The sequence below is a fragment of the Rutilus rutilus genome (assembly GCF_951802725.1).
Source record: "Rutilus rutilus genome assembly, chromosome: 7".
NCBI lineage: Eukaryota > Metazoa > Chordata > Actinopteri > Cypriniformes > Leuciscidae > Rutilus > Rutilus rutilus.
Window position 1 is genome coordinate 5,182,119 of NC_140221.1, and position 10,673 is coordinate 5,192,791.

The window sequence follows — 10,673 nt, forward strand, 5'->3', positions numbered from 1 at the left end:
TTGCAACTGCCCTGTGGACTGTTATGTGGTCAGTTATAACATTTGACTTTTTCTAATATAAATTGTACATATATAAACAGGGGCTGCTGTTGGCTTGGCTGGCTGGTCACTGCTCGTGTGGCTCGTAGAGCAACGTAATTTACTCTAGCAGATTATAAATAATATGTATTTCGTGCACATTGTGTTATTTATTTAACCTATGATGATGTTTTTATGTATACTGTTTACGTGACTCTACGTGGCCTCGTTAATTGCCCCTTGGGGACAAATAAAGTGTTTTAAAATTGAAATATATTATCATACAGTTGTAATCAAAAGGATTTAACCCCCATTGAAAATTAATGCAGGTTTTATTGGCAAAATTTACAGACTTTCAGCTGTTTGCAATGAACCAATCATTCAAAAGTAATTGAAATAGCTCAACACTACAAATGTTTTAAGTGGTTTCTCCAAATTCAACTGAAAATGCAACTTTTAATGACATTTGCCGTCTCAAAATTATTCAGCCCCTTCATGGAAAGCATCTTTAGTTCTCCCTTTTACTGTTATGACCTGCTGCTCACGAGATGTATAACCAGACACCAGCTTCTGGCAGCGTTTATGAGGAATCTTAGCTCATTCCTCATGAGCAATGGCCTCCAGTTCAGTAATATTCTTGGGTTTGTGTGCTGCAACTGATCCCACTGATCTGCCGCCTTCAAATCCCACCAGAGATTTTCTATGGGGTTCAAGTCAGGTGACTGTGATGGCCACTGTAGGATCTTCCAGGACTTCTTCTGCAAACACGCCTTGGTGGAATTTGAGGTATCCTTGGGATCATTGTCCTGTTGGAAGGTCCAAAGACACCCAAGCTTCAGCTTCCTCACTGACGGCATGACGTTTTGGTTTCACTTTATTTTTATGGTCCCTTTAACACATTCTGTTGACTATAAGTAACGTTGCACCTGCATGTCTACTAACTCTCATTAGAGTGTTAGTAGAGTATTAATAGACTGGTAGGGTTAGGGTTAGAATAAGTTGACATGTAGTTGCAAAGTTACTTATAGTCAGTATAATATCTGTTGGAGGAGCATCACAATAAAGTGTTAGCAGATATTAAGCAGACAGTCTCCTAATGAGAGTTAGTTGACATGTAGTTGCAAAGTTACTTATATTCAACAGAATGTTCAAAAGGGACCATCAAAATAAAGTATTACCGACGTTTTCTCCTAGGATTTCCTGATACTTCATTGAATCCATCTTGCCTTCCACACGCTGCAGGTTTCCAGTGCCAGAGGATGCAAATCAGCCCCAGAGCATCACCGAGCACCAATACTTCTGTGGCTAATTTATATGATTATGAGCACTTTTCTTGTGCTTTTGAGTCAGTAGTGGTGTAGTCTTGGAGTTCTGGCATGCGTTTAGTACGTGCCTTACTGTGCAAGCTGAAATCTCAGTGCCTGTTGCCACCAAGTCTTGCTGCAGGTCTTTTGCAGTCAGTCAAGGGTTTTTCTGAACATGCCTTCTCAGAAATTTGATTGCAGCCGTTCAGGTATTGTAACCACTGTTCCTTTAAAGGAACACTCCACCGTTTTTTGAAATAGGGCTTATTCACTTTCTTTCATACATTTAGATAGGTGGGCAAATGCATTTTTGTCTCAGTGCATGCATTGTTTTAGTTTGACAGGGTCGGCGCTAGCTTAGCTTAGCATAATGAATGGAATCCTTTGTTGCCAGCTAGCATGTCCTGAGTAAAAGTGATATAAAAAAAAAAAAAAAACCCACCTAATTACGTCTTGTGGCCTGCGTATTCACAACAAGTACAAATAGCGATGCAGATTAACACTAGTCGATTTCCTAGGCAGATATTGACTTATATATTAAGGACTATATTAGGGGGAAGCACAGGCGAAGCACTGCTACTTGGGAGTGATATCGCTGCACCCAAGTAGCAGTGCTTTGCCTGTGCTTCCCCCTAATATAGTCCCAAGTCAATATCTGCATAGGAAATCACCTAGTGTTAATCTGCATCGCTATTTGTACTTGTTGTGAATACGCAGGCCACAAGAAGTAATTAGGTGGTTTTTTTTTTTTTTTTTATATCACTTTTACTCAGGACATGCTAGCTGGCAACAAAGGATTCCATTCATTATGCTAAGCTAAGCTAGCGCCGACCCTGTCAAACTAAAACAATGCATGCACTGAGACAAAAATGCATTTGCCCACCTATCTAAATGTAGGAAAGAAGGTGAATAAGCCCTATTTCAAAAAACGGTGGAGTGTTCCTTTAACTTTGTAATGCTCTTTTGGCCGGACTCTGTAATGCTCTTTTGGCCGGACTTCCAGCATGTGCAACAAAACCTCTACAGATGATCCAAAATGCTGCAGCTCGTCTTGTCTTCAACGAGCCCAAGAGGGCCCACGTCACTCCTCTGTTCATCTCTCTGCACTGGCTACCTCTCGCTGCTCGCATCAAATTCAAGGCATTGACGCTTGCTTACAGATCTATCACAGGCTCAGCTCCCTACTATTTTCACTCACTCCTACGAGTCTACATCCCTACCAGACGCCTACGATCAATCAACGAGCGACGTCTCGTGGTTCCATCACAGAGAGCCACAAAATCACTTTCCAGAACATTCTCATTCACAGCTCCATGCTGGTGGAACGCTCTCCCCGGCCTCATCCGGAATGCAGAATCACTGGCAACATTAAAAAAACAGCTGAAAACCCATCTCTTCCGTGAGCACTTAACCTCATAAAAAAAAAAATAATAATAATAATAAAAAAATAAAAAAAATTTCCTTTGAAACATCACCTATCAGACTTATGCTACTCTGAATAATGCCTGAACTTTGTATTCTGAGCACTTCTTGCGTTGTTGTTGTTTTTGCCTCTTCATGATGACTCGCTTTATTTAGTCCTAATTTGTAAGTCGCTTTGGATAAAAGCGTCTGCTAAATGACTAAATGTAAATGTAAATGTAAACTTTGACCTTGCGAACTATGCTTCCAACGGTGTCTCTAGGGACATTTAGTGCCTTCGCTTTCTTTTTGTATCCTGTTCCTTGTTTGTGAAGGGAGATGATATCTTCTCTTAACTTTTTGGACCATTCTTTTGATTTATCCAGATTTCTAACATGCAGTCGTGACACTCATTAAACCTAGCCAGATCAGATATTTCATGTGTTCTAGCTCAAGCACACCTTAAGACAGCACCTGTTTTGCAGATTTGTGCTGTTGAGAGGGATTCTCTTCAACGGGCTGAATAATTTTGAGACTGCAGAAGTCATTAAAAGTTGAATTTTCAGTTGAATTTGGGGAAACCACTTAAAACATTTGTTGTGTTGAGCTATTTCAATAACTTTAAGTCTGTAAATTTTGCCAATAAACCTGATTTGCAATGGATGTTGAATAATTTCGATTATGTACACCTGGGGCTCGTTTCAATAAAGAGGTTCAACCAACTCTGAGTTAAAACTTGAACTCTGAGTCAATTTACCCTTAGATGGGATACTGAGTTTTCGGTTTCAGAACAGCTGAATTGAGTTCACTACGACTTTGAAAAGCCATGATCAATGGACCCTCAACACCATGTCACTCTCCAAAAAGGCACAACAGCGCCTATACTTTCTCCGCCGGCTGAAAAGAGTAAGTCTCCCTCCACCCATCCTCACCACATTCTACAGAGGCACCATTGAGAGTGTGCTGACTAGCTGCATCACTGTCTGGTACGGGAACTGCAGTGCTGCCGACCGCAAGACCCTCCAGCGGACCGTGAACACAGCTGCAAAGATCATCGGTGCCCCTCTCCCCTCCATCCTGGACATTTTCCTTACACGATGCTCCAGCAAAACCAACAGCATCGTGAAGGACTCCACCCATCCCTCCCACAGTCTCTTCCAGCTCTTACCATCTGGAAGACGGTACCGGAGCATCAGAGCCCGCTCCGCCAGACTGCTCAACAGCTTTTTCCCCCAGGCTGTGAGAGCCCTGAACTCAAACCACCCCGCCCACCTCTGAAACCCCACGCAAACCCCTACCTCCTGAAACATGAACCACCCCAAACCTTACCACACCCAAGAAAAAACTGTATGGACACTTTACACTATGTGGACACATAGAGGACACTTTACACTATGGACACTTTACACTATGTGCACTATGGACACTTTACACACACTGCTGCGGGTACACAATCCCACAAAAGACTCAGCAATATATGTATGTTTACATGCTCATGCACTTCAAATCATCCCGCACTGTTCCCCAACCAGCTGCTGACTCAAATGTCTCTATTTGCACATGTACAGTATTTGTGATTTTCTTCTATCTTTTAGTTTGTATAGGGTAAATATTTATGTGAAGCATTTGTATAGTTTGTATTTATTATCCTTTATTCTTTTAGTTTGTATAGGGTAAATACTTATATATATATATATATATTATATATATATATATATATTATACTTATAGTTAAATCTGTCAGTAGGTTAGTTGTGTATAGGTTTACAGTGTTTTTTTACTTCATTGTTGTATGTCTGTATTTATGTAGCACCGTGGTCCTGCGAGGCACGACATTTCGTTCCACTGTATGTCCCCACATGTAGCGGAATGACAATAAAGCTCAACTTGAACTTGAACTTGAAATTATTGGACAAAAAGACGTCTGGATACTTCCTAGTTAATACGCATGTTTAATTCTTAATCACTGTTATATTATCAGAGGTGAAAACTGGCAGAACGGTAAATTATTGAACTAATATAAATTTTCATGGTATCCATGAAAAAAAGAATGTGGCAGCAACTAAAAATTAAGTATAAAAACATAATTCAATCAGGTAAAGCTTTAAGCAAAAAAGGTTCATGTAGGCATCTTGACATATTAAAGGTCCCATTGCATGAAAATTTCACTTTATGAGGTTTTTTAACCTTAATATGAGTTCCCCTAGCCTGCCTATGGTCCCCCAGTGGCTAGACGTTTTGATGGGTGTAAACCAAGCCCTGAGTAAATGAAAAGTTTTGAGAAAATGAAAGCTCAGACGGGCGAATCTAGAATCTTCCCTTTATGTCGTCATAAGGGGAAAGGTTACCTCCCCTTTCTCTTCTTTGCCCGCAAAGAGAATTTGTCCCGCCCATGAGAAAATGAGCTGCGCGAGCGCGATATTGGTTTTTCCTCGAGAGACATCTTGGTCCCCCCTGTGCCCCCCCATTTATAAATTCCTGGAATCGGCCCTGCTGTTTATGCATCAGTAAATCAAGCCAGTGACTAAATGATCAACTTCACGTAGTTTCTCTTAGTAGGATGAAAATAATCTTACTTAAACTGTGATTAATATATATACAGAAAGCGATCAAAGAACAATCCCTTTCCAATCGCCCAAGCTCTGATGAATCACACAGTGCGAGTTTATCTGGACACTTGCCAAAGCTCGTTATGAAATCAATGACGCTGTTACACTACACAACGAAGCTATTACTGTAGGCCTACTTACCTCATGTTTGCATTGGTGAAATCATTAGTGAGAGTGCAGAAACTGCGTTGCAATGATAAGATCTTCATTCACGCGATCAACAGGCTGTCATCTGCTCAATCATCACTGTAACCTTTTATGTGATGGGAATAGATCTAAATACTTAAACTTCTCACGATTCGTTAATCTCGATAGCTGTAATAGTAAAAACGTATAATAGCTGTAATAGTAAAAGTTTTCGAGAGAATTCCACATGTAATGCGAGATATTTCATATGCAAGCATGTCAGCCAATCACAGCAGTGGGCGTTTACACTGAAGTCTCACAGCAGACACGCCCCTTCAAACAGAGCGTTCAAATCAGAGGCTAAAATCAGGCTAGGAAATATGCCTTATATTTCTAAATTATAACAACTTTTGATCTATAAAACATACTAACATTATAAGGGCACCCCAGGAAACATTCTAAAATAATAAAATAATCCATGCAATGGGACCTTTAAATAAATATCATTCAGTGTCTATCTATTTCAATGTGCAGCAGCTTTTCTCAGTCAAATGCTCTTTTCACATAATTAAATGTTCTCTAATCCATCCATGTCATTTCTTAATAAGGCTAATGAAATTAACATTTGACTTATACTCAGCCAAAAGCGAGAAGGCAGAGCCTTGCAAAATGAGTGGATGAAGAGGTGGCCACAATATTGGAAAAATATTAATATCCAACAGAAAAAAGAATAACGTTGCTTTTGTATTTGTAGGAAACTAAGATGACCAAATAAATTGTGAATAATTTGTTTATTTGACAGCTGTGGTGGTGGTTACGACATATAGGCTAAGCTATATCTCAGACTATCCTTCCATTCCATATTGTAATCTGTTTCATTTTCGGAAGGAGCGATGATGGGAATATGCGTGTCATCAATGCATCCAACCACATTGGAAATCGTAAAAGAAAATGTTATCAAGATGTCATCAAGTGAACGTCATTTATCAGATTAGCCTAATCTCAACCGATTTCTACAGCACTGGCCCACACATGACTTCTTTGATGGGTTGTGCCCAGGAAACGACACAAACATTCTCAGAAAGAATCAAACACTTTGATTTCCGCTCTGCATACAGCGGCCTTACTCATGTGCTCTGCATTCCCGATGTTATATAGAAAAATGTGCAATGAATGTCCTGCACTGCAAAAAAAAAAAAAAAGATCCTTTTCTTAATGGCCTATGATTTTTGTGCTGAATTTTCAAAACTCTTGTCACATGAGTAACACACATCTAAACCCGTCTACAATTCACACCTAATACAGTGCCTTCATTGATGTTGTAAATATTTGACTCAATTATTGTGTTAAAGTCAGGGGTGAATTTTTTTTAATGATCAGATTTGTTTTGCCATACTGTCTAAACTGTTTTCAGGAAGCATTGTAACGTCATATCATTTAATCAGTGTTATCTGAGCTTCTAAAAGGTGTAGCTAGCATGTGTTAAACCTATTGTGTCAAGATAACATAGCACGTTTTATCATGGCTGTCAGTGTAGGGCCCTTATCACAACATTGATGTAGAACCTTGTCATAACACTACAAAATTATAATTTTATGTATTAATCTAGAAAATGATTTATAGGGTGGCATGAGGTCTAAGAGGGGTGACACCAAAGCAAGCACCCATGCATAGTTTTGGGGGATTTATGGCCTGACATATACAATTGTGTTCACAAATAATGCATTACCACAAAGTAATCATCTATACTGTTTAAAATTAAATAACAAAATGTTTAATATCAATTTTAATAAATATTTAATAACAAAATTTCAATATCCATCATGACAGCACCAAGTCAAGATACTCTATATGAAAAAAACATCAACAGATTCGAAATGTTTCTGAGCTTGTATTACTAAAGAAGATGAGCTGTTTTTATTAATATTACATAATCTGCTTTGGATGGTACAAATCCCATGTTTAAGTGCAAAAAAAAAAAAAAAAAAAAAAAAACCTTAGAAAGAAATACACTAATATCAATGCACTGAGACTGGAAGAGTTTTGAAACCAATGTTTGAGTTTATGTCATTACCAGGGGTGGATATGTCTGTGTGTGGTCACCCAGAACACCCTAACAACCACATTCTCACATCCCAGCAACTGCATAGCAAGAGCCTAGCAACACTTTAGCAAACACCCAGAACATCTATCTATTATGGCCTAACTGAATTATAACAAGGCATAAATGTGTCTTTCAAACTTTTCAATCTAGTTATTACAGGTTTTCATGATTGCTATTAACACACAGTTCATGAAACATTTCACCGTTTTCTCACAACTATCAACACAATCTCAAAACTATGTATACACCAACTTCCACACACCTCAAACCTTTTAACATTCTAGTTAAAAACATTATCTTCTGTCAAAATCAGTCTTTGTCCTCAAATTACACAGAAAACTGAACAAACACACAGAATACTCCACTGCCCAGTGACCACTAGTGGTCAATTCATAACACTGTAACAAAACACTGTTTTTTATTTACATTTTTTATATGCACCACAATACAATACAGTAAAAAAAAAGTATATTTTCTTATCTCTGCATATTTCATGGGCAAATATTATTACCGTATACAGTACTATAGGAGTAATGGTCTTCTGACACGACAAGACTATATGAGTCATTCAACGAAACCGATATGATTTGAGTCCCTCTGACCTTTTTAAGTGTATTTTATTTATTGGGTCACAAAAATCTATTTTTAAAAGCTTTTTGTATCAATTGAAATATCTCCTTTAATAAAGTTTTAAAATAATGACATACATTTTTATCTTTATATTAGAAATTATCTTGTTTTTTTTTCAGTTGACACCACCTACTTTGTCATGTCCCTCATGGCCTTCTATGAAAGTGTACTTGGGATATGAATCATAAAATTAGAAAAAAGTCCATACATTTGGCCATTCCCATGAAGATCTATCTGTGCTTTTTTGCTGGTAATGTTTTTTTTCCCCAAGTAAATTCACATTATTTAGTTCCGTCCCTCAGTAATCCCTCAACCCCGTTACACAAATCATTCTCTCCCCCCATAAAAATAATGACCAGATCCTTATATGTGACATCAATAACAGGAAGTAACATCATAGAACAACATTGTGTGCAGACACAGGCAAGTTACCACCTTCTTTTATAACTATAACTTATTTAAAATTGTGATATTGTGGTTGTCAGGCTCACTGACTCAACCCTGTTACATCAAATAAAGATATATTTATGTTACTTGTGAAAATTATCTTTGTTATTTAAACAATATAACTGATTTCTTAATATCATGCATGCCATGTGCTCTCCTGTTATTCACTACATGTAGAGCAGTGGCCATTTTCGAGCAAAAAATCACAACCCCGTCACACTCAACCCTGTTACTTTTTTACTACAAAGCGCGCGCACATGCAAAAAAAAAAAACACACAAACACATGCTTGCACACACACGTACACATCAAAAAAGTACACAAGTAATATGTTTTATTTTGATGACCTATTTAGTCAGTTTATAATGTTCTAATACTAAGTTACTGTTGTTTTTCCTGCAGTCGGGTTAATAAAACTGAGTTGCAATTGCAATTTATATCTTTTTTTTCTTGGTTACATAATGAAATACAGTGCTTATAGAAAATCTTACAGTGAATTTGAGTAAAAAACAACTATGTATATGTTAAGCTGTATTTGTCTCTTCAACCCCGTTGTCCCTACCCTAGTCTCAACCCTGTCACACCTACATTTTTATTCATTATTCTTTTAAGTTTATGAATAAGTAATTTAATGTTTGTTGAACTTAGTCTGAAAATGTTCAGAGCAATCATAAGAATACTGATTTTAGTTCAAATTCTGAATATAAGCCACATCTTTGATCAAAAATGATGAGGTTGCTGTCACAAAAAGTGCCCATTTCAGGCTTTAGTATAGCATAAGTGTAAAATTATATGTAAATTTTACATTTACAATCACTGAATTAGTGTGAGGGACATCTGATTAATAGGAAAATGTTGATTTCATTACAAATATATTTTATAATCATATTCAGAGAGCTCCCATAATGTCCATAACAGGGCTGAAGACTAATAATGCCCATATCTTAAAATAATAACCAATAATAATAGGGATTTGATGCCTGAGGTGGGAAAATATGTTTTTCTGGAAGTTAAATATGTAATTAATGTTGTGGGGTGTTCAGAAAAGTAATACATATAAGTATAAAATCCAAAAATGTATAAGTCCAAATCGTACCGGCTTCGTGGAATGACTCATATATCCCTAGACAGTCATTTCTCACTTCTGCAAAGATACAGTAGGCTAGTAGGCTAGTAAGGCTAACGTTACAAATTAGGCTAACTGACAATTACAAGTTTAAGAGATTGCATAATGTGCTAGTTTACTGTGCATAGAAGATAGAATAGTGAAACTTCCCTCATCTAAAGTACTGGTACTGTATACTGTAACTGATGATTATTCAGCTCTCTCTCCAGGATGCAAAAAATCTGATTGCTGTGTAGGCTAATCAGTTTTGCCATGCCACCTAATGTTTACTCATTGTTCAACGTTTTGAGAAATGTGTCTAATGAATGGTTCGGAAAATTGGGCTGAATCAGTTATAATGTGTAAGCAATCGGGGAAAACTGCAATGCGATTAGATTCTTACCTAAATCTGTTATAAGTTTCTGTGATCGGGATCTTCTTATTGATTACATTCGTCTGATGGAAAAAAAAAAGTCCTGTCCGTCATGAAAGTGGAGCGCGCGGTCGGAGAATCAGCTCGACTAACAATTATACGAAATTAATCTTACACAACGCGATTAGATTTTACAGAGGACTTCTAAATTATTTGAGAAAAAGCAGTAGGTAATTTTCCGATTCACGAACAAATGGAAAAACAATTAGTAAATGAACTGGGCTGTGAATGCACCGTTAAGTTGGTTTGCCAACCGCCATAAAAAAGAAGAAGAAGAAGAAGAAGAAGAAGAAGAAGAACTGGGCTGTGCTGTGATCATAAGTAATTTGTTAATGAATCTGATTCTGACTACACTGGGCGTGTTGCGTGCGCGTGAAACCATCATGCACAGTTTACTGAAAGACGTGTTTTATTGCCATTATTTTGCTTAACGGTGTTTTTTAATATTATTATTATTATTATTATCTCACCACATTGAAGCACCGCTGCTGCAAAGC

At 37.5% G+C, this 10,673-nt stretch overlaps 1 long non-coding RNA gene across 3 annotated transcripts in view; it reads right to left on the reverse strand.

Moving 5' to 3' along the window:
• The window catches only part of LOC311293439, a 32,799-nt gene extending 22,281 nt beyond the window's left edge, over positions 1 to 10,518 (reverse strand). The window contains exon 1 of one of the 3 annotated variants that reach the window (XR_014627932.1): positions 10,147 to 10,518. This is a non-coding gene — a long non-coding RNA (uncharacterized lncRNA). The remainder of the gene's footprint in view (positions 1 to 10,146) is intronic. The other 2 variants (XR_014627933.1, XR_014627934.1) reach the window with 2 other exon arrangements.
• Positions 10,519 to 10,673: the final 155 nt, after the last annotated feature.